The sequence below is a fragment of the Sus scrofa genome, chromosome 3 (genome assembly GCF_054392235.1).
Source record: "Sus scrofa isolate SSC_HxYL_T2T_F1_AM1 chromosome 3, Sscrofa_HxYL_maternal_Yorkshire_Landrace_v2.0, whole genome shotgun sequence".
Taxonomy (NCBI): domain Eukaryota; kingdom Metazoa; phylum Chordata; class Mammalia; order Artiodactyla; family Suidae; genus Sus; species Sus scrofa.
In genome coordinates, this window is record NC_139385.1 from 122,761,183 (window position 1) to 122,785,917 (window position 24,735).

The 24,735-nt window shown below is 45.5% G+C and overlaps 1 long non-coding RNA gene across 31 annotated transcripts in view; it reads left to right on the forward strand.

Moving 5' to 3' along the window:
• LOC106509865 (uncharacterized) overlaps positions 1-24,735 on the forward strand; it is a 149,036-nt gene that overhangs the window by 65,510 nt on the left and 58,791 nt on the right. For 15 of the 31 annotated variants that reach the window (XR_014842365.1, XR_014842381.1, XR_014842376.1 and 12 more), the window contains exon 1: positions 11,368-11,520. This is a non-coding gene — a long non-coding RNA (uncharacterized LOC106509865). Of the gene's footprint in view, positions 1-600; positions 938-11,367; positions 11,521-12,274; positions 12,411-12,482; positions 12,659-14,253; positions 14,524-24,735 lie in introns of those variants that run through there. The other 16 variants (XR_014842367.1, XR_014842380.1, XR_014842382.1 and 13 more) reach the window with 5 other exon arrangements.

Sequence of the window (24,735 nt, forward strand, 5' to 3'; positions counted from 1 at the left end):
GGTGCTCTGAGCTATCGCTCAACTGAACGTGCTTCACTGGGGTAATTCTAATGGGAAGAGCTCTAAGCAAGGGAGGAGGGGAACATTTTGGAGGCAGGTGAAGCCTTGTAGTTACCATCATCTCATGTAGTGTCTGTCTCTTCCATCCGATGCCGTAGGCTGGTGCTGTAGGCTGGCTGTGCTCACCAGTTCAGCAGGTTAATTACTAGGAGTCCCTGCTAAGTGCCCAGCATCTCCAGGAGTAGTGACACCCAGTGTGGTGGCCTTTATAGTGTGCCATGTTTTTAGAAAGAATGGCCTTATTCTATCCAGCGATGACTTTGGGAGGTAGGCAGGGCAAGAAGGTTATACCCATTTATAAGTGAGCTAACTGAGGCTCTAGGGAGGCGAAGTGATGTGCACGCCCTTAGCTAGAAGATGGCAACACTGGCATCGTGATCTTCCAGTTTGACCAGCTGTGCCATGTGGCCTCTTACTAGACAGACTCACAAAGTCCAGCTTTCACCTCAATTTTCCAGAATGCACAAATCTTAAGGGAGTCTTCGTGCCTCCAAATGCCAGACCATTTACCCCCTCATTCTCTCATGTCCTATTTGACAGGATTCTCCTGACAGTATGGCACATCTGTCTAGCACGTCATGTTTCGGGGAAGCCTTTCCCAACGGTGTCATGAGGCTGGCAGGGTGGGCATTCTGTCCATCAGCGAGGAGCAGATGGAGAGCCAGAGAGGATGAGTGAATTGCCGACGCGCACGCCTGGTTCAGGATCAGCATCCAGGTCTCCTCATTAAGTCCAGTGAGCTTTCAGCTCTGTCATGCTGCCTCTTCTTCCCCAGAGGGCTTGGGAAACATAAGCAACTGCCTACAGGAAATATGCTTCACCTTCCTCACAGACACGGCGTTCCAGAACCAAACTCCATGGAAACAGAACACAGAGGGTGTGTACATGCATGTCTTCTAGACCCACTCCAGTTCTCATCAGAAGCTGATGAGCCACCCCACAGTTCACGGCGGGTCAGACCTAATCCGTATCCTCTTCAAAATAGGCCAGAAAAATGGAATCACTGGATATCAGAAGAGAAAGGGAACCACAGAGTCTTGCTAGTCTAATGCCTTTATTTTAAGGATGAAGAAATAGCCTTTTGTTTTGTTTTTCAGATTTATTGAGATATAATGTACAAAGTGGTAAGATACTTAAAGTTACAACATGATTTTGAAACAACCTTGCCTTGTGAAAGGACTCCCACATCATGTTAATTACCCTAATAATCACTTCACATATTTACCTTTGTGTGTGTATGTTTGAGAATATGTAAGTTCTACTCTCTCAGCAAATTTCAATTATACAAATACAGTGTTATCAACTATAGTCACCATGTTATACAGTAGATCCTCAGACTTCATTCATCTTGTAACTAAAAGTTTACACAATTTGGCTGACTTCTCCTATTTCTCCTACCTCCAGTCCCTTCAACCATTTTCTACACTCTGTTTCTTAGAGTTTTTTAAAGATTTTACATATAAGTGATACTATGCAGTATATGTCTTTCTCTGTGTGCCTTATTTCACTTAACATAATTCCCTCTAGTTTTACCTATGTTGTTCCCAGTGATAGGATCTCCTTCTTGTTTAAGGCTGCATAGCATTCCATTATATTTTTAGAACACATTTTCTTGATCCATTCATGCATCAGTGGATGGTTATATTGTTTCAATACCTTGACTGTTGTGAACATTGCTGCCATGAACACAGAAGTACAGATATCTCTTGGAGATAATGGTTTCATTCCCTTTGCATATCTACCCTGAAGAGAGATTGTTGAATCATATGGTAGTTCTCTTTTTAATTTCTAGGAGGAACATCCATACTGTTTTCCACAGTGGCTGTACCAGTTTACATTTCCACCAACAGTATACAAGGGTTTCCTTTTCTCCACACCCTAGCCAGCATTTATTGAATTTTGATTACAGCCATCTTAACAGGTGCAGAGTGACTGTGGGTTTTTTGATGTGGGTTTTCCTGATGATTAGTGATGCTGAGTACCTTTTCATGTACCTGTTGGTCATTTATATGTCTTCAGAAAAATGTCTAATCACATCCTTTGCTCATTTTTAAATTGGGTTATTTGGGTTTTTGCTTAGTTATGTGAATTCCTTGAATTTGGATAATAATCCCTTATCTGTAAATATGTAAATACTTTCTCTCATTCCATAGGCTGCCTTTTTGTTTTTTTAATTTTAAATTTTTTATTTTTTTGTCGTTTGTCTTTCTAGGGCTGCATCTGTGGCATGTGGAAGTTCCTAGGCTAGGGGTCAGATTGGAGCTACAGCTGCCGGTCTATGCCATAGCCACAGCAATGCCTTTTTATTTTATGATGGTTTCCTTTAGGTATTCTATGCTCATGGATTGAAAGAATTAATAAGGTTTAAATGTCTGTAGTACCCAAAGCAATCTATAGATTCAATGCAACATCTATAAAAATGCCAATGTGCTTTCCACACAAATAGAAAAACAATCCTAAAGTCTATGGAAACATGGAAGACCCCAAACATTCAAAGCAATCTTGAGAAAGAAGAACAAACCTATAGGAATCACAGTTTGTAATTTCAAACTATATTATAAAGATACAGTAATCAAAACAGTATGGTGCTGGCATAAAAACAGGCTCATAGTCCAGTGGAACAGTGTAGAGTCTAGAAGTAAACCCATGCATATATGGTCAATTAATTTTCAACAAAGTAGCCAAGAATATATAATGGGGAAAGGATAGTCTCTTACATAAGTGGGAAGACATGGATAGCCACATGCAAAAGAATGAAACTGGATCCCTGTCTTACGCCATACACAACTCAAAATGGATGGAAGACTTGAAGTCGAACTGAAACTGTAAAGGTCCTGAAAGAGAACTCAGGGAGAGTAAACCCCTTGACCTTGGTCTTGACAATGACTATTTGAATTTGATACCAAAAGCAAAGTCAACAAAAGCAAAAGTAAACAAGCAGATGACATTGCATTAAAAAGCTGCTCTGGGAGTTCCCATCGTGGCTCAGTGGTTAACGAATCCGACTAGGAACCATGAGGTTGCAGGTTCGATCCCTGGCCTTGCTCAATGGGTGAAGAACCCGGTGTTGCCGTGAGCTGCGGTGTAGGTCCCAGACGCGGTTCGGATCCCAGTTGCTGTGGCTCTGGTGTAGGCCTGTGGCTACAGCTCCGATTAGACCCCTAGCCTGGGAAACTCCATATGCCGAGGGAGCCGCTCTAGAAATGGCAAAAAGACAAAAAAAAAAAAAAAAAAAAAAAAAAAAAAAAGCTGCTCTGGGGAGTTCCCATTGTGGCACAGCAGGTTAAGAACCCAACTAGTATCCATGAGGATGTGGGTTCGATCCCTGGCCTTGCTCAGTGGATCGGGGATCTGGCATTGTTGTGAGCTGTGGTGTAGGTCACAGACACAGCTTGGATGCCACATTGCTGTGGCAGTGGTATAGGCTGGCAGATGTAGCTCTAATTTGACCCCTAGCCTGGGAACTTCCATATGCTGAGGGTGTGGCCCTACAAGCCAAAAAAAAAAAAAAAAAAAAAGCTGCTCTGGAGTTCCCACTGTGATGCAATGGGATTGGAGGCATCTTGGGAGTGCTGGTCTCAGGTTCCATCCCCAGCCAGGCACAGTGGGTTAAGGATCCGGAGTTGCCACAGTTGTGGCTTAAGTCAGAACTTCGGCTCAGATCTGATACCTGGCCCAGGAACTCCATATGCCACAGGACGGCCAAAAAAACCCAAAAAACAAAACCAAAAAAACAAACCAAAATATTCTTCTGCTCAGTACAGGTAAGGAAAGAGTTTGAGGCTGCAACAGAGACAGGTTAAATGATTTGCTCAAGGCCACCCACCTAGTTATGGGGCTAGGGAATATTTCATAGTCTCATGTTGAAGTTGTTGGGTTGGTTTTCACCTACACAGATCTACCACTTGGAGATTGGGCCCTGGAAAAGGGGAATGGCTGTTGTCATTTGAGTCCTCTGCTCTTTTTGCGAAGGAGACCCAGGAGGGTGACAGGGTGAGGAACATGAAGTAGAAGGGTGGCATCTTAGTGCTTGCTCTCAATCTGAAATTGGCTTCATCTGATTCCCTATAACCTGGAAGGAAAACATTTCTACCTCTGCCCTGACCTGTGAGTCCTCTCTGTGCTCCACAGAGGACTGACCTGTGCTCCACCCCCTGCAGATCCCCGCTTTTCTCTGGGAGCCATTGCTCCCCGCCCCTACGATTACTGAGCATGTATTTCATGCTGGGCTGTGTGCCAGGCTGGTGATACCTAGTAAATAAGACAGACATGGTTTCAGTCGTCAGTTTAGCAGAAGCAGACGGCTGCTGAAAATGATTAATCCAGGAATTAATTCTACAATTAATCCTGAGAATTCCCTGGAGCTGACCCATCATCATAACTGACCCTCAATAACTATTTGTGAATTGAATCAACTCCAGGGTGGCTCAAAAATTCCAGGTGCCTCTAAAGAACCCAGAAGAGTTGGCTGTTGTCTAATGGTATGTTCCAAGTTGAGAATACCTCCCTTTAAAAATTTTTTTTTTTATATTTATTTTTTTAAATATTTTTTTTGGAGTGTAGCTGACTTACAAAGTTGTGCTAGTTTCAGGCATATAGCAAAGTAAATCAGTTATACATACACGTATATCCATTCCTTTTCAGATTGTTTTCCCATGGAGGTTATGACACAGTACTGAATAGGCTACTTTGTGCTCTGCAGTAGGCCCTTGTTACCTATCCATTTTATATATAGTAGTTAGTGTGCATCTGTCAATCCCAACCCCCTGGTTTATCGCTCCCTCCTCCCTTTAGTAACTGTCTCCCCTTTAGTAACCATAAATTCGGTTTCAAAGTCTTTGGGTCTGTTTTATAAATTCTTTTGTATCATTTTTCATTGGATTCCACATATTAGTGGTCTCATATGACATTTGTCTTTCTGTCTTACTTAATTATGATAATTTCTAGGTCCATCCATGTTGTTGCAGATGGCATTATTTCATTCTTTGATATGGCTGAGTAATATTCCATTGTAGCTATGTACCACACCTTCTTTATCCAGTCCTCTGTTGATAAACATTTAGGTTGTTTCCATGTCTTGGCTATTGTAAATAGTGTTGCGATGAACATTGGAGTGCATGTATTTTTTTATTTTTAGGACCACTCCCGAGGCATATGGACATTCCAAGGCTGGGGTTGAATTGGCTGCCTCAGATGAAGTGGGCCAGAAACTAGGAGGTGAGCCAAGCTGGTGGGCATTGTGGCAAGAAGTTGTCGGGCCAGGGGTTACAGGTGGGGATTGGTTCATCGGGGAAGGACATGTGCAGTTACCATGAACTGTTGAATTGGCCTACACTGCAGCCACAACACCACCAGATCCAAGCCATGCCTGCAGTTTATACCACAACTCACGGCAACACCAGATCCTTAACCCACTGAGCAAGGCCAGGGATTGAACCCGTGTCCTCATGGATACTAGTTGGGTTTGTTACTACTGCACCACCATGGGAACTCTGAGCATGTATCTTTTTGAATTATGGTTGTCTTTAGATATATGCTCAGGAGTGGAATTGTTGGATCATATGGTACTTCTATGTTTAGTTTTTTAAAGGAATCGCCATACTGTTCTCTACAGTGGTTGCACCAACTTACATTCCTAGCAATAGTGTAGGAGGGTTCCCTTTTCTCCACACCCTCTCTAGCATTTATTATTTGTAGACTTTTTGATGATGGCCAGAGAATGCCTCCCTTTCATCCCTGTGTCTCTCTGTGCCCTAGACATTTAAAAGAAAGCATAGAGTCTCATGGCGGGTGTGAGTCAGGATGAGACAAGGAGGTCCCCTCCACACAGGACTTTTATTCTAGGATAATTGGCAGCCTCAAGCCCAGCCTTCTAGGGGGCCTGGATACCCCCCAGGTGTTGGCAGTGCTGGGAGCAGGTGCTGCCTGTTACTGGCTGATCTGGTGAGCCTTTTCTTTCCTCCAGCGTCTGCCCACAGGTCTGGCCACACAGAAAGCAGAAACCAAGTCGACCTGTGAGGTGCTTTGTTTGCCTTGAACACCTCTTGAGATGTTTGCATGGGCTCTTTTTCTGGGTTAGAAACCTGGTGTTCATGAACTTTCTTCATACTCACGTGAGGTAGATGCACTCGGGCATCAAAGCAAAATCCCTGTAAAGCAAACGCCCAGGTTCCTGCTGAGGGGCAGCCAGTGGCAATTCTTTCTGCCATCAGGCTCCACTCTGGCATGGTGTCACTAGCTGGAGCACACTCTGGTTTCTGCTAAAAGTGAGTTTAGCACTTTTCCCAAATTCTGTTTGCCTCTTAATGATTTCATACCCAGAATAAGAGAAAGATTTTGCCTTCTCTCTGAAAGAGCGGTTGAGCCTTTATTTCCTGAAAGGCAGCCCCTAAAATGCCCTCCAGTGATTCCCAGCCTCTAGTATTCACGCTCTAGTGCGATCCCCTCCCTTTGAATGAGGGCTGGACCCGTTGACCTATTTTAAGAACAGAATGAGCAAAAAGGATGGGATGTCACTTCTGAGGCTGGGTTCTGGTTTCTGTATTGGAAATCTATCCACACTTCCCTCTCCCCTCCTCTCCTCTCCCCTTCTCCCATCTTCCTCTCCCCTCCCCTCCCCTCCTCTATTTCTCTCTCTTGCATCATTCACACTGGGGGAAGCAAACTGCTATGTTGTGGGCAACTCGATGGAAATGCCCACGTGATGTGGGGAGGAACTGAGACCCTCAGCCCAGCAACTGGGAGGAACAGAAGCCTGCCAACTTCCCCTTGAGAAAGCTCAGAAATGGATCCTTCAGCCCCAGTTGAGTCTTGAAATGACTGTAGGCCCCGCTGACAGCTGAACTGTAGGTTTATCAGAGACCCTGAGCCAGAACCACTCAGCTGAAGTGCGCCTGGATTCCTGACTCACAGGACTGTGAGATAATAAATGTCTGTTGTTTTAAGCTGCTAAATTTTGGAGTAACTTGCTGTGCAGCTATAGATAAATAATAGATATCCCCATGTAGGAGCTCCAGGCACATGGCTTTCATTTCTTCACTAACAATTGATTTATCAGCTTTGTGCCCTCTGCCTTCTGTCCCCACTAAGGCTGCTGCTGGCCCCTCAGGCACCTGGTGCCAATTAAGAAAAGGGACACATTCCTCAAGATACTTTTCTCCCTTTGGCTGGAAAGTTATCATGAATATCGACTCTGTGATGCCTCGGCAGGGAGGGTGTCTTGCACATGGGTTGCCTTTGTGCAGTGCACAATCCACACCATTGCAGGTAGCACCCTTGACCTCACCCAGCTGAAATTCCCTTTCCAGTGTCATCCAATCTGATGCCCTTTCCTTAGTTCTCCTTTTCTTTGATCTCTGTTTCATGTGATGCTGTGAGCCACCCCTTCCTCTTTGCAACTTGTAATGTAGGATTGAAGGAGACAGGATGGAGATGGAATAAGGATACGGTGGCCTATTTTTTTTTTCTCAGGGCTGCACCTGAGGCATATTGACGTCCCTATGCTAGGGGATGAATCGGAGCTGCAGCTGCCAGCCTACACCACAGCTCACAGCAACGCCAGATCCTTAACCGACTGAGCGAGGCTAGGGATCAAACCTGCATCCTCACGGAAGCTAGTCCGATTTGAGCCACAACGGGAACTCCCTACAGTGGTCTATTGATGAAAAGGTGGGTTGGCTATTCTAAGAGCCCCAAGCCCCAGCACAGCTGTTCCTGAAGCCAGACCTGTGTGGTAATCTACCCCAGATGTGGCCTGGGGGCTTCCTGCCCTCATTCTCATGGTCACTTCTGGTTCCAGCTTCCTGTCTCCAAAGAGTTCTTGTTCTCTGCTCTAGCCTTGGGCTTCTCCCTTTATTACACCCTGGTGTTTGTGCCAACAGGGAATTCATCCTTTGTTTCTTACTTTTGATCCAAGTCCCCCTCGTTTAATAAAGTTTGAGGAGACAGAAGGAGTTGATTACAGAGTTGCAAACATTGGATGGCGAGAACCCTCTAGAAGTCCTTTGGTGACTCTGTACTCTTGCTGGTCCCACCCCACCCCCAATTCTCCCATCCCTTCCCCAATGCAGCCCTGTTTAACTTCCTCCTTTGTCAGTCTCCTGTCATCCTGTGACTCCAGGCAGACCTGCCATCTGAAGGCTGGTAAGGTACTTTCTTATAGGAAAATTTCCTCCCTAGGAGGAATTCTGTTTCCAGACATTTAGCCAAGGTTTTTTGCAAGGCCTCAGGGAGTTCTTAATGTGATCACAGATGTGTCAAGTGTTAAAGGTCACTTCTCCAGAGTGACTCAAAGTGGAGGGAATAGTTTTAAGACAGTGAAGATTCTTCTCCAGAATTCTCTTCTCTCTGGGACCCTTTATCTCCCGTCCTGGGCATTTCCCTCAGCATTGCCGCAGGTGCTTTTTACCCTGCATTTCTGAGTTTCCGCCACAGCTCAGACACTGACTTCTGATCGGCGGCTTCTCCACTGTACTTTGTGCAGGCAGCCCTTTTACTTTGAGAAGTAAAAGGTTGTTCTTCAAGCAGTCTCAGTCTTGCTGTACGTGACATTTTCTTTGATCAGCTTTGACGGTCCCCACGTGCAGTTTCGGTCTTGCACTCAGTGCTAACTTGCAGACTCTTTTGTTAACAAAATAATTTGGGGAGACTTTGTTGAACAGCTTCTCTCTCTCACTCTCTGGCATTGCTGCTTTCCCAGAGTTTCCTGATCATGTCATGAATTTGCTCCCTCTTTGCTTTTTGTGACATACAGCTGTTTCTTTCTCTCCTTCTATCTCTCATACCAATTGTCACTATTTTTTTTAAGATTTTTATTTTTTCTGTTATAGTTGATTTACAATGTTCTGTCAACTGCTGCTGCATAGCAAAGTAACCCAGTCATATATATATATATATATATATATATATGTCTTTTTCTCACATTATCCTCCATCATGTTCCATCATAAGTGACTGGATATAGTTCCCTGTGCTGTACAGCAGGACCTCATTGTTTATCCACTCCAAATGCAATGGTTTGCATCTACTAACCCCAGACTCCTAGTCCCTCCCCCTCCCTCTTGGCAACCACAAGCCTGTTCTCCATGTCCATGGGTTTGCTTCTTTTCTGTGGAAAGGTTCATTTGTGCCATATATTAGATTCCAGATATAAGTGATATCATATGGTATTTGTCTTTCTCTTTCTGACTTCACTTAGTATAAGAGTCTCTAGTTCCATCCACGTTGCTGCAAATGGCATTATTTTGTTCTTTGTTATGGCTGAGTAGTATTCCATTGTGAATATATACCATATATCTCTTTCTTTAGACCAGCTTTCTTTTTCTGTTCTTCAAAGGTGAGCCCTTCTGGCTCACTTCTTCCTCTTTCCCAGGAAACCTCATATACTCTTGAGGTTTGGCTATTACTTTGAAAAATTACCAGGTATTTCCTTTATTTATTTATTCACAAATTTATGTATATATGTATTTACCATCCTAACCATCATAAGTGGTATTAAGTGCATTCAGAAATTGTTGTACAACCATCACCATCCTTCATCACCAAAAGTCTTCTCACCTTGTAAAACCGAAACTCTGTCCCCATGAACACTGACCAGAACTTAGTCACATGGTCATATCTAGCTGCCTGGGAGGATGGAAAATATAATCTTTATTCTTGGGGCCCCATATCAAACTAAAAATTGGGAGTTCTGTTACTAAGAAAGAAGGAAGACAGTATTGGGTAGGCATTTTAGGCCTTTCCTCTGCTTCAGGGTGTCCCCTGCACACCTGGCTATCAACACATCCCACTGGAATGGGATTATTTGACACTTGCTGTCACTCCCATTAGGCTGAGCGCTCTTTAGGGCTGAGCATCCTTTTTTCTTTTTTCTTTTCATTTTAGGGCTACAGGTGTGACATATGGAAACTCCCAGGCTAGGGGTCCAGTCAGAGCTACAGCTGCCAGCCTATGCCACAGTCACAGCCACAACCGTGAAGGATCTGAGCCATGTCTGCAACCTGCTCATGGCAACGCCAGATCCTTAACCCGCTAAACAAAGCCAGGGGTCCAACCCACATCCTCATGGATACTAGTCATGTTCATTTCCACTGAGCCACAACAGGCGCTCCCAGGGCTGAGCATCTTATCTGCTTCATTTGGGGGCTCTGATATTCGGTGCAGTGCTTGGCAAGGAGGAGGGGCTCAACAAGAGCTTCGTGAATCAATAGATGCCACTGGCAAAAACTCTAGGATGGAAGGGCCAGAAAAGTGTCCCAGAACAGGGAAGAAGCTGCTTTGGGGTAAATAATCTTCTCCTAGGAAAAATAACGGTAATACTAGTGAAAATAAATAATCCCCTACAGCATCCTTATGCATTTGTCTTGACCCTGTGAATTAGGACAGATTTTTTTTTTTCCCCTTTGACAGAAGAAACAAGCTATTCAGTGATGCTGAGACACTGTTAGGGTCACATATTCAGTTAGTGCAGAGCAGGCCCAGAGCCTGCCTGTATTCCTGCTCCAAACCCAGCGTTCTCTTCCCTAGAAGTGGGGGCGGGGGTGGGGGGGAAGGCCAGAACAGACTGCTGACTCACCTACCTCCAGTGCACCAGCCCCAGCCCCACATTCCTGCTGCTGTGTAAATAAATGAAGTCCTGGAGGCCTGCTTCAGAAGGAAGCAGCAACTCTAGAGGAGGCCCAGAGAAGAGCTGCAGAGCCTGCCTTCCTTCCCCAGGTGGGGCCACCCCATCAGGCTCTGGCTCCTGTCAATCACCAGCCTTGTAAATCCACGGGAGGCCCAGAACCCGGAATCTGCAGCTGCCTGAACTGCAGTAAGAAGTTCATCTTGAGGCCCATCCCACATAGTGTGTTATTCAAGTTCCATAAAGGCCTCATTTAATTGTTGATTGCCCCCAAACAGGAATTCAAGGACAACATTAGAGGCAGGTCTCACTCAGGGGGAGCGCTGTCTTACCTGGATGAGAGAATAGGACTGTTTATGTACTTTCCTATCCAGGTCCGTCTCGGGCTCAGGGCAAGTTTTGCAGGAAAGCGTGAGCTATGCCTCACGCTAATGCAAAGAAAGTACTCTCAGGCTTTTGCCAACCCCGTAGTTGGCTCTTCTTCACAGGTGGTCCTGGGACCAGCAGCATCAGCAACCCCTGGGAATTATTGAAAGGCAAAGTCTTAGACTCCCTCCAGGCCTACTAAATTAGCAATAATCTGAGTTTGAAGCTCTCCAGGTAATTCCAAGAAACACTGCTCTAATAGGCACCCAGGTGAAAGCTGTAAAGGGTTGGTGGTAGGAGCTGGAAGGCTCTCTGAGCTGCAGGGAGAGTCGTGGGCAGGATGCCGAGGTGTGTCCTGGCTTGTTTGGCGTGTTGGCTTTGAAGAGGCAGTAAGGCGTCTGGCCCATGCGTGCTGTTTCCTGGGAGGAGAAGGTCTGTCCTGAAGGAGGAACCATGGCCAGCCAGGGACAGCAGGTAATCAGCTGGTGGGACGCCACTGTGCAGGCGAGGGTAGGGGGGTGGGTGGGGAGGGGAGCAGCCGCTGGGCCAGGCAGGCCAGGTTGGGTGCAGGCTACACCAGAGCTGAGGCTGGTCTCGGCCAGCTTTCTCTTGTGCTGTGGGTACAGGCCAAAGATTCTAGGCTGCCTGGCTGTTGGTGAGTTATTGATTCCTGTCCTCTTACTTGGTAATACCCTTCAGAGTCACCTTGCATGAGCAAACAGTGTCTATAAGCAGTTTGAGCCCACGTTTCACAGTGGGCTCGGCACCCCCTTCCATCCTCTTCCAGCTCCTCGCCATGGCCACATAGGGCATCGCCTCCCTCGGAAGGGGTACTGTCGGCTTGGTTGGGCTTTCGGGCTTTTGTTTCAAATCTCTATCTCCCAGCGCTTTGTCTCTCTGGATGGAAAGATGAATGGGATATCAATATTACATGTGGTCTGGGACTGGCGTGCTGGAATTGGATGTGTCATGTTAAAATCAATAAACCATCTAATGAAAAGTTATTGGTAAAAAAATCAATTGAGCTAGTGCCATAATTAAATCCTGTAACTCCATGTTTACTGTCAGGCAGGGAAAGTTCTAGCCTACATGTTTTATCTTGGATGCTGAATAATGCACCCGTCCTCACAGGCACGTCACTGTCTGCACCTGTGAATGATGTGGCTCAGGTGGGTGGGGCTGGAAGGAATGTTGGGATCTTGGGGGGGGGGAAGGGGGTGGGAGTTGGGGGAAGAGGTAGGTGGCGCCTGTTTGTGGAGTTGGCTTCTGAGTGAGGTGGCCCAAAACTTCCTGAATCCACATCAGTGAATGGGTTTGACCAATGAGGAAGGTTTGACCAATGAAGAGGATTTGCTGGGGTCCAGGTGTGGGGCATGGAAAGGGGAGTGGTCTTGGGGAGAAGCACGAGTAGGCGGGGAAATGCCTGAAAGTCCATCAGGCCTGAAGCTGGGTGGGGCAAGGCAAGGCTTCCTCTCGGGGACCAGCCAGAGCATTGGGGGCTCTGCGCGCAGAAACGGGAGGTACCCAAGGACGGAGTGGTGGTGATTGGATGGTTTAGAGAAGGTTGGTGGACCTGTGGATGTCTTGTTGCAACAGATGTGTGCCTGGAAAGGTAATTCCAGTACCCGCGGCTGGCGAGTGAGGGCTGTACACCTGTCAGGATTGGTTCCCGAGCAGGAAAGATGTGGGGGCCTGCGGGAGGCAGGGCTGTCAGTGCCTGGGTCCCAGTTCCACTGCTGGGAAACTGCGTGGGGTGAAATATCAGTTAGATAGTTTCCGAGGAGGTCATGGATTTTCCAAGCTTTAATTACAAACCTGCCTTCCACATGTGTGGCCCCGCCCCTGCCCTCCCTGGGGGAAGTTTCTCGAACAAACACGGCAGGTTGTAGAGGAAAGCACTTTGGAATTGGGCCAACCAGGCTCTGAATCTTGGTTTCGCTCCGTGAATCTGGATATTTCAAGGGAGTTTCTTCTTCATCCTGCTGAGCTTTAGATTTCTTCTCCCTAAAACAGGATCCCTTCTAACTGCCTCCCAAACACCTCAGTCATGGGGGTGATGGGGGTCAAACACCCACTCCATCAGGAAGGCTCCCAATCCGTGTTCGTTTCCTCTGTTCTCCTCCTGGCTCCCACCTCCCAGCCCACATCCTGTACAGGAGACTCGAGCCCTCCTTATTGTGCAGACTGAGTGAATGCCTTGGGTAAATACAGATTAGCTTGTCTGTGTCAGCTTTGCTGTAAACAGGGGCTCAGGACGAGGGAGTCTATTTCTTTCACTTGGAAAGCTAGAGGCAATTATCTGTCTTTCCTTTTCTTAAGAAAGAATCTATGCTGGATATTCTATCCTAGAGATCAAGTTCAGGCTTCTGGGCATGGAGCCACACAATAGCCATCGCAATTACAGGGAAGGCTGGGGTCTGGGCCTCATCCACCTTGTCCATTGTGGTCGCGGAGTCTAGCTCTGGTTGCGTGTTGGTGAGAACCAGGGTGGGGTGTGGGCTCAGGCACTTGGGCCATCTGCTCTATGTTTCCACTTTGGAACAACCCAATACTTCATTCCCCTCTATAGAAATGAATTTCTAAAATTCCTGCCTCATAGCCAGGGCACGAATCGGGATTAAACCACTTCAAACAGCCTTGCTTGCTCCGTGTCCCCTGTCCGGCATGTTTCCCTTGGAGCCTGAGCTGTGGTTGCTGCTATTAGCCGAAAGGGGGAGGTCCCTTGGCCCTTCAAGACGTCATCCAGCGGCAGGGCGGCCTGGCATGTCAGAGCCTTACAGCTGCATCTGATCCTCCTAGCGCGGGTGGCTGGAGGCAGCCCAGCGTCCTGGCCTGTGGGCGGGTGATTGGCTGGCCCCAAGGATGCATTTGAGCTGAAGAGGCTTCAAAAGAAAGAGTCACATTACAAAGCTATAGATGTTCTAAGTGTCAAGGGTATGTGATGTGTGTGTATCATCCTGGCTTAAAGCAAACGCTTGAGAGCCATTGGATCCCCAGTTGTTTTTGCTACACAGATTGGGTAAGTGCACATGGAGACTTTTGGAAGATGTAGGGGGAAGATGGTAGGAAAGAATAAAGGAGGCCTTTGGGGGACAGTTGTGGAGGAGGGGAAGAAGAAAAGAGACGGGCTGGGGGAGGAGAGGCAGTCAGCTCCAGTTGAACAGTTCAGTGCTGTGTGCATACAGCATGTCCCTATTATATGCCAAGTTCTCATTCCAGCACGTGCAGTCATATATGCTCGCTGTGCTCTGCTGTCAACAGTAAGGTCAGTGTCATGGGCATGTGTCACTGTGAGTGTTCAGCGTTCTAGACCTCTCCTGAATGCTGCCAGGGAAGCACCTGCCCCGGAGGACTGGCTATGACCACGGTATTGGTTTCTCTTCCTTTGGAAGACATCACTATAAGCTCATCAGGACCTAGACTTTGCTGGTGTTTACTGCCCCATCCCCAGGATCTGGTGCAATGCTTCTGCACAAGGTAGATGCAGTGTAAATATCTGTTGAATGAATGTTTGATTGAATACAGTGAAAAAGGACACCAGAGACTGAGGAAGGACTTACGTCCAGACGTGGCTCACTATATTAGTGCTTATTAATTTTTTTAAGATATTATACTGCTGGAGCTCCCATTGTGGCTCAGCTGTAATAACCCTTTCTAATATCCATGAGGATGCGGGTTCCATCCTTGGCCTTGATCAGTGGGTTAAGGATCTGGTGTTGCCACGAGCTGTGGTATAGGTCAAAGAGGCAGCTCGGATCCCACGTTGTTGTAGCTGTGGTGTAGGCTGGCAGCTGCAGCTCCGATTCAACCCCCAGCCTGGGAACTGCCATATGCCATGGGTGCAGCCCTAAAAAAAAAAAAAGTGTATATATATGTATATATATACATATATACACTCCTGTCTTTGAAGATGGAGCAAGGGCTCTAGAGCCAAGGAATACAAGTGGCCTCTGCAAGCTTGGAAAATGCAAAGAAATGGATTCTCCCCCTAGAACCTTCAGGAGGAATGCAGCCCTGCTGACACCAAACAAACAATCCACATATTAATCTCTTGAGAGTCCTGTTTACTGATTCTAATTCAGTGGGTCTGGGGCGGGGCCTGAGACTCTGCATTTCCAACACGTCCCCAAATAATGCCCATACGGTGGTCCTTGGGCCACACTTTGCGTAGAGATCTTTGTCTTTCCTAGAAGCTGGCCAGGCATCTCCTGACTTGATCTAGCATCCCCCGATCTCAGAAGTGAGGCCCACCTGCGCCTCACTAAGAGGTGGTTAGAAAGGCCACAGGATCCTTCGGCAGAAAGTAGATGATGATGAGTTGGAATTCAAGAAGAACTTAGTTCCCCAGCCAGGTCTGCAGCCTGCTGAGCTCTGTGGCTCAGGGACCCAGGACCAGACAGAAAGAGAGAGCAAGCTTTTCCCCTCTTTTCTCTGCTGGCTCCCGGGACATCTGTGCAGCAGAGCGGTTTGTGTTCTGCAGCCTCACCCAGCTCCCCTTGTGAGCAAAGCCTTCCTAGACTCCGGGGAGGTGATCCCCAGGATCCCATGGGCGTGCCAAGTAAGGGTCTTTGCTGTATTTCGGGATTTTTGAGGCTCCCTTTCGAGAGAGGACATTACTTCTGGAGATTCTGGACAGATGCAGTTCTTCTCTGGAATGCACTCCATCTATACATAACTAACATCACCTCTGTTTCCACCAATATGTCACCACCACCACTGCCTCTGCCACTTCCGCTGCCGCCTCTCCAGCACCAGCACCATGGCACCGACCCCATCACCTCTGCCTCCGTGCCGCCAGCTTGCACTCACACAGAGCTTGGGTAGTTTTTATGGTGCTGTTGCATCAAACTATGTGGTAGGCATTTTTATCTCCATTTAAAAGAAGTGTAAGGGCAAAGGAAACTAAACTCTACATCTGAGGTCTCAGAGCTAGCGAGCAGCAGGATTGGAATGCAAATCAGTGTCATCTGATTCTAGAGCAAGTGTCTTCACCCACTGTTCCAGTGTCTTCTCTAAGGGGTTCTCTATCCCATCCTCTTCTCCAGCCCCATCAGTGGGCCTGTGGCTTTTACCCTGGAGGGAGGGGCAGATTCATCCTTCCCTGCGCCTGGTGCTTATCCAGCCAGAGAGGGAACCCAAATCTCCCAGAATCCAGTGGCCAACCCCGTTGGTTTATGGCCATGTTTCTGTGCCAGAGCAGTAGCCTGAATGGTCTCTTCACTGGAACTTTTAATTCAGTGGAGTGGCTTGGGGGACGTGTGGTCAGCAATGTCACTGTCACTTCATGACTCCTTATAGAGCTGAACTTTGAAGGAGTCGTTTGTATCTTAAAAACAAAACAAAAACAAAACAAAAAACCCATTCACCCTCCTCCCATCCTGAGCCTGTGATGTGGGCAGAAAGATGCTAAGTTGTAAAACACTGATGATAAAGCCTTACATTGTTATGGCAATGTACACTTTCAAATAGCCCGCAAAGACTGTTTCATCTTAACTCTTCCTGACGCCTCCTTTTAAGGTTGGTAGATAGGTATTATTAATTTCATTTTATAGATAGGAAAACAGGCTCAAAGAGGTGAATGGACTTGCTCAAGGTCTCAGACCTAAATTCACAATGCAAATTGTCTGCCCTCAGTGCTCGTGCTCTTTGGGTCACGTGCACACGCTATGGGGTCACCTGCTTTGGATACACAGTGTCACCAACCAGCAGAGAACCTTGGAACAGGGCAGTCCATCCAAGCCCTGGCAGACTTATTTTATGACAAGTAGCTGTCATTTCTTGTTTTATTACTGCCAAATGCAACTCTTTAGAAAAACATCTGAAAATTGACCACAGTACTCTGGGAGCTGAGTTGGCATCTGAATGAGAGCAGGACATTGAACACCCGGGGGGTGGGGGTGGGGCAGGAATGCCTCTAGAGGGAAGGGCACAGGTACTGCAAGTGAGCAGGTCCAAGGTCACTGGCAGAGACAGCTGATGTGGAACAGCAGGCAGGCGTGTGCCACTAGGCAGGCCAGGCTCAGGTCTGGAAGAGCCCAAGCAGGAGTCAGGTCAGGCCCAGAATCTGAGCTTTACGAATCCAGGCCCAGAATTTTGGAGAAAATGTCAAGGACTCATGCTGGGCAGCAGCCTGGGCAAAAAAAAAAAAAGCGTCTAGGCAAGAGACCAAGAACACCAAGAATGGAGCCCAACACTAACTAGGGTTGCATAAAGCAGGCACTGTTTTTAGACTTCCTGTCCAAGACAGAACTAGGTTTAAGTGTTTAGGTTGGTCTGAATCCACAGCAGAAGGCAAGCAGGCCAGTGGCCTACAGTGAGAGGACCAGGAGGTGGAGATCAAGGAAAAGTCTGACAATTTTTGTAGAGCTATGTTTCCAAGCTGACCTGCAGAATGCTGTTCTTAAGACGGCAGGGTGTGTGCCCAATAAAGATAGGAAATCCTGGGTCAAATGAACTAGCAGGTTCCTTTATTACAGGACTTCTCAGCACCTTTGATATGCAAATATATAATGTGGATTTCCACGTGGGGGCTCTTAAAAGCAGAGTCTTGCAAACTTTTTGGCCCACCCTCTCCCCTAGCACCCTCCTCCCCCTGTTTTGGCCTTTAACGTCTGGAACACTGTTTGGGAAACTCAGTTCAACTCTCACTCAGCTGGGCCACTGGCCACACCTGCAACCCTTTTTGGTTCCATTTTGGGGCCCTGACCTTTTCCCTTCTCGTGCGTGTGCTGGAGGAAGGGGTGGTCAGGGTTAGAAACCCGGACAGAACGGCATTGTGATTTTAAGATTAGCCCACCCTTTCTTTCTTTCCTTTCTTTTTTTTTTTTTTTTGTCTTTCTGCCATTTCTAGGGCCACTCCCGCGGCATATGGAGGTTCCCAGGCTAGGGGTCGAATCAGAGCTGTAGCCACCGGCCTACACCACAGCCACAGCAACGCAGGATCCAAGCTGCGTCTGCGACCTACACCACAGCTCACAGCAATGCCAGATCCTTAACCCACTGAGCAAGGCCAGGGATCGAACCCGCAACCTCATGGTTCTTAGTCGGATTCATTAACCACTGAGCCACGACAGGAACTCCTAGCCCACCCTTTTATCCCTGATTTGGTATGTTTCCTTCCACCCACCCCCCTTTTTCCCCCAATGACTTTTTAAAGCTTGGTTATTGCAGTCTAATATGTTTTAAATTTGTGTTTGGGGGTCTTGTATGCTGGGGTTGGCAGCTGTCCTAATCAATGTGCCAAATTATAATGAAATCCAGAATAAAAGATCAACAAAGCCTGGGGACCCCAGCCTTTCTTTGCCCAGAGGGATGTAAGCTGCCCACATCATTCACTCAAATGAGCAGGAAGCAGAGGGACAGAGTGGAGTAGGGGGAAGTCGGTCCCTGTTGTCTCTGTGGCCACAGCATCCGGGCTGGCCCTAGCAACATGCCCTGACTTTTCTCTGTGGAATCTGTTCCCTTGCTCTTCCTTCCACTCTAACTGCAGCCCCTCTGTATTGGGAAGTCCTTAATGGTCATTGATCTATTACAGTGGATTCTCAAACTTGGTTGTTCCTCAGAATTACCAGGAGGGCTTTTTAAAATACAGATTGCTGGGTCCCACCTCCCCCCAAATTTCTGATGGAACAGACCTGGGATAGAGCCTGGAAATTTGCATTTCTGTTACATTGTCTGGTGTTGCTGATGCTTTTGGTCAGAGGGCCACATTTTGAGCATTATTGGTCTATAGTTCCCAAACCTATGTATCAGAATCAGCTGGGAAGCTTGGTTACATGGAGGTTCCTGGAGCTCCCCTCAGCCCTCCTGAATTGGGATTGCCAAGGGTCAGTATCTTGTCTGCCTCTCTCTGGCCCTGGCTTTGATGGCCTGTTTCCCTCCCTCCTGTGCCAAATAGGAATACTGGGATGCTGGCCCCTCCTGTCGTGAACTTTCTCAACTGTCTATTGGCGCAGAAGCCCATCATCTCCAACATGGCTAAGAAAGTTGACAAGGAGGACTTGTATTTGCCATTTGACTAGTTTTAAGAAGGTCTCTATCTGGATGTAATCTTTTTTTTTTCTCTGTAGTGGAAGTACAACTATCATTTGCATTAGCCTTAATGATTTGTCAAATGTTGATTTTCAACAACAGTAGTACTATATGGTGAGAGTCATAAGCCCCACTGAGACTGAATAAATACAATGCACATGTAATGAGATGTGCTAAACAGTTGAACATGTAGTTTTCATGTTCACTTGCTGCATAAAGCTTCATTGTATGCATGTTATTTTTAAAATGAGGAAACCAGATTCAGTAAGGCCAGATGACTTGGGGTTCCCTGGCTGCTCAGCAGGTTAAGGATCCAGCATGATCACTGCTATGGCTTGGGTTGCTGCTACAGCATAGGTTTGATCCCTGGCCCAGGAATTTCTGCATGCCAAGGGTACAGCCAAAAAAAAAAAAAAAAAAAACCACACACAAAAACCAGATGACTTATCCAAGGCTGGGATAGCAAGAGGCAGAGTTAGAATTTGAAGTCTTTCTGACTTAAAACCTGTGCTGTTGACCTTAAAGTGACTAATAATGACAAATTTTGGTGAGGATGTAGAAAAAATGGAATGGAACCCTTATACACTGCTGATGGGCATGCAAAATGGTACAACTCTTTGGAAAAGAAGCTTGGCAGTTTCTTCTAAAGTTAAATAGACCCTTATCATGTGACCCAGCCATCTCACTGCTAGGTATTTACCCAATAGAAATGAAACATACATATACACAAAGACTTGTATTTGATAGTTTTCTTCACAGTAATCCCAAACTGGAAACTATCAAAATAGCTAACAAGAGGTGAATGGGATAAATAAATAAATTGTGGCAGAATCCATGCAGGGACCTACTTCTCAGCAATGAAAAAGAATGCAATGAGAAAGAATAACAATGCAGATGAATTAAAAAAGAAACTGAGGAGTTCCCATTGTGGTATAGTGAGTTAAGGGTCTGGTGATGCTGCAGCTGTAGAGTATGTTGCAACTGCAGCTCAGGTATGGTCCCTGGCCCAGGAACTTCCATATGCTGTAGCTACAGCAAAAGAAAAAAAAAATGAAGCCAGACATCAAAGAGCTATAATTACCTACTCTATAACTACATTTACATGAAGTTCTGGAAAAGGTAAAGCAAATCTATAGTGGTACATGTGCAAGAGTTAGGTTAAAAAACTCGTGTTTTCTAATCCCCATTTTATAGCTGAGAAAATGAAGCTTGGTCGGTTTAAATAGCTTGTTCAGGATATGCAGCCAGCAAGCTATCCTCCTTGATCGCAGGCTGTCTTGCTTGACCTCACTTGTTTCGCTGGCTCCCTCTTCTATTTGGAAGAGTGTCAGCTTACTTTGCTTGAAGGCTGGGCTTACTGCTTTGCTCTGCAAGTAACTCAATACCCTATAAGGCTGGCATCATTTGGACTTTTCTGCCTCTATTCTACATCTTTAATTTCACTTTATTTTCTTTCTTTTCCTGGCTCTGCTGTTTTCCAATCTCTTAATGCTCCTGTTTGCTCCCTTCAGAGCCTCTCTCCTTTGCTTCCTCTTTTCACTGTGTCTACACCCATTTCTTACTGATGGAATGGGAGCTTTCTTCCAGGTATGATTATTGCACAAACACTTTCTTCAGTAAGGAAAATTAATTATCTGCCCCACCTAAAGTTGACAGACTTGGGATGGCAGGATGCCCAGTTAAATTCGATTTCAGGTAGGCGATGAATATTTTTTTTCCAGCATTAGTATGTCCCAAATATTGTCTAGGACATACTTATACTAAAACATTATTTGTTGCTGCTTATCTGAAATTCACATTTAACTGAGTGTCCTGTATGTTATCTGGCAACTCTAGCCCCTCTTGGTATGCTGTCATTTTGTTAAGAAGGGACAGGGTTTTTGTTTTTGTTTTTTGTTTTTTTTTCTTTTCTTTTTCAGCCACACCAGTGGCACATGGAGTTCTTGGGTCAGGGATAGAATACAAACTGCAACCTATGTCACAACTTCGGCCACATCGGATCCTTTAACCCACTCTGCCAGGCTAAGGATCAAACCTCGACGCCACGGGGAGAACACCAGATCCTTAACCTGCTGCGCTATAGCAGGAACTCCCTAGAAAGAACGGGTTTTTTTGATAGAAGAAGAACACGGTCTCCTGGGAAGCAAAATAAGCCTGGCCTTTCAGGGTTTCTCTGCCTGAGTATCTCCATCTGTGCTCATCTTTTTAAAGCCTCCATCTCAAAGTGTCTTCTGTGGTCTCCCTTGCTCTGTGCTCTGCCCTCCACCTTCTTAGCTCCAGAGGCCTGTCCTGTCTTTAACTCGCCCACTCACTGTTTTCCTTGCCGTGTTGTCGTTCCATGTTCTCTAGCCTCCCCCTCGTTCTCTTTTCAACAGGGACTTGCTTTTGCTCTGGATAGGTACTCCGCCCGATCTGGCCAGGCTCAGGACTCTATATGCCAGGGTCAAAGCTGCAGTACATTCAAGACATTCATGCATTCCAGACCCCAACAGGGGTCGCAGCAAAGACACTAACTAGAAGCCTCGGCCCTTGCATCCATCTCCACCCATTACGTGTGAGTTACATGAGTAGACGCCTTCATTGCCAGGGTTGAAACTGGGCAGGTCTCTGGTTCACTAGGCTGTTTTCAAGTGACGACTGGGTAAAAGGACTTAGAAATAAATCCTCAGTTGACAAAGGGCAAAAAGGGCGTACATTTAGTTGATGCCAATAAAATTTAAGCGATTGTTCCAGGAAATGAACAAAGGAGATCTTATATCAAGCTACCTGGTGAGATATTTTGCAATTCTTTCCATCCCCTTTGAGATTTTATAGGCACAAAACGCGTGTGAGCCACTTGGTCTAGGGAAAACTAAATGAGAAGCTGTCTGTGGGAGCAATTAGTTGATTGGTTTATTTTTTTTTAATTAAAATTTTTTGAAGTATAATTGCTATATAATATTATGTTATAGATGATTCACAATTTTTAAGGGTTAAATTACATTTAAAGTAATCATAAAATATTAGCTATATTCCCTTATAGCTTTTTTTTTTTTTTTTTTTTTTTGGTCTTTTTAGGGCCATACCCTTGCAATATGGAGGTTCCCAGGCTAGGGGTCCAATCAGAGCTACAGCTGCTGGCCTACCCCACAGCCACAGCAACATGGGATCCAAACTGTGTCTCTGACCTGCGTTACAATGTACGGCAACCCTGGATCCTTAACCCACTGAGCAAGGCCAGGGATTGAACCCCCATCCTCATGGATGCTAGTCGGGTTCATTAACCACTGATACTAGTCCCTCCTTTCATGAAAGGAAAGCCTATAGCTTATTTTTTTAGTTAAATTTTTAATCATAGTTGATTTACAATGTCATGCCAGTTTCTGCTGTACAGCAAAGTGACCCAGTCATACATATATATACATTCCTTTTTTTTTTTTTTTCTGTCTTTTTGCATTTTCTAGGGCCGCTCTCGAGGCATATGGAGGTTCCCAGGCTAGGGGTCCAATCGGAGCTGTAGCCACCAGCCTATGCCAGAGCCACAGCAATGCGGGATCCGAGCCACGTGTGCGACCTACACCACAGCTCACTGCAACACCAGATCCTTAACCCACTGAGCAAGGCCAGGGATCGAACCCGCAACCTCATGGTTCCTAATCGGATTCGTTAACCACTGTGCCACGACGGGAACTCCGTACGTTCCTTTTCTTATGTTATTTTTCACCATCTATCCCAGGAGATTTGATATAGCCCACTGTGCTATAGAGTAGGACCTTATTGTTTATCTGTTCTATATGTAATAATTTGCATTTACTAACCCCAAATGCTAGTCCATCCCAATCACTCTCCACTCCCCTTGGCAACCACAAGTTCTATTTTCCATGTTTGTGAGTCTGTTCCATTTTGTAGATAGGTTCATTTGTGCCATGTTTTAGATTCTACAAATAAGTGGTGTCATATGTTATTTGTCTTTCTCTGACTTAACTCAGTATGAGAATCTCTAGTTGCGTCCATCTTGCTGCAAATGGCATTATCTTGTTCTTTGTTATGGCTGAGTAGTATTCCATTGTATATATGTACCACATCTTCTTAATCTATTCATCTGTTGATGGACATTGAAGTTGTTTTCATGTCTTGGCTATCGTGGATAGTGCTACAGTGAACATAGGGGTATATGTATCTTTTTGAGTTATAGTTTTGTCTAATATGTGCCCAGAAGTAGGATTGCTAGATCATATGGTTGTTCTATATCTGATTTTTTTTGAAGAAACTCCATGCTGTTTTCTGTAGTGGTTGTACCAATTTACATTCCCACCAACAGTGTAGGAGGGTTCCCTTTTCTCCACACCCTTTCTAGCATTCATTATTTGTAGACTTATTAATCAATGATGGCCATTCTGACCTGTGTGAAGTGGTACTTCATTGTAATTTTGATTTACAATTTCTCTAATAATTAGTGATGTTGAGCATCTTTCCATGGACCTACCGGCCATTGATATGTCTTCTTTGCAGAACCATCAATTTAGGTCTTCTGTCCATTTTTTTGATAGGTTCGTTTCATTGTTGTTGTTGAGTTGTATGTGGTGTTTGTATATTTTGGAGAATAAGCCCTTGTTGCTTGTATTGTTTGCAACAATTTTCTCTCATTCTGTTTGTTGCCCCTTTAATTTCCTTGACTTTTCATTTTTTTGGGGGGGGGGCACACCTGTAATGTATGGAAGTTCCCAGGCTAGGAGTTGAATCAGAGCTATAGCTGCCAGCCTCCACCACAGCCATAGCAATGCCAGATCTGAGCATCTGTGACCTACACCACAGTTCACAGCAACTCTGGATCCTTAACCCACTGAGCGAGGCCAGGGATGGAACCCGAGTTCTCATGGATACCAGTCATGTTTGTACTGTTGAGCCATGACAGGAATGCCTCTTTTCATTTTTTAAATGTTTTCCTTTGCTGTGCAAAAGCTTGTAAATTTGATTAGATCCCACTTGTTTATCTTTGTTTTTATTTCTATTGCCTTGAGAGACTGACATAAGAAAACACTTGTATGGTTTATGCTAGAGACAGTTTTGCTTATATTCTTTTCTGGAAGTTTATGATATCATGTCTTATGTTTAAATCTTTAAGCCATTTTGAATTTATTTTTGTGCATGATGTGAGGGTGTGTTCTTGTTTCATTGATTGATATGCAGCTGTCCAGTTTTGCTAGCACTGCTTGCTGAAGATACTCTCTTTTTCTCATTTTATATTTTGGCTCTTTTGTCAAAGATTAATTGGCCATAGGTATCTGGGTTTATTTCTGGGCTCTCTATTCTGTTCCATTGATCTCTATGCCTTTTTTTTTTTTTTTTAAACCAATACCACACTGTCTTGATTACTGTAGCTTTGTTATGTTGTCTGAAGCCTGGGAGAGTTATGCCTCCTGCTTTGTTTTTTCCCTCAGGATTGCTTGGGCAATTCTGGGTCTTTTATGGCTCCATATAAATTTTTAGATTGTTCTGATTTTTTGAAAAAACATCATGAGTAATTTGATAGAGATCTCATTAAATCTTTTAGATTGCTTTACATAGTACGGTCATTTTAACAATATTTATTCTTTCTTTTGTTTTTGTCTTTTTTTTTTTTTTTGCCTTTTCTAGGGCCACTCCTGTGGCATATGGAGGTTCCCAGGCTAGGGGTTG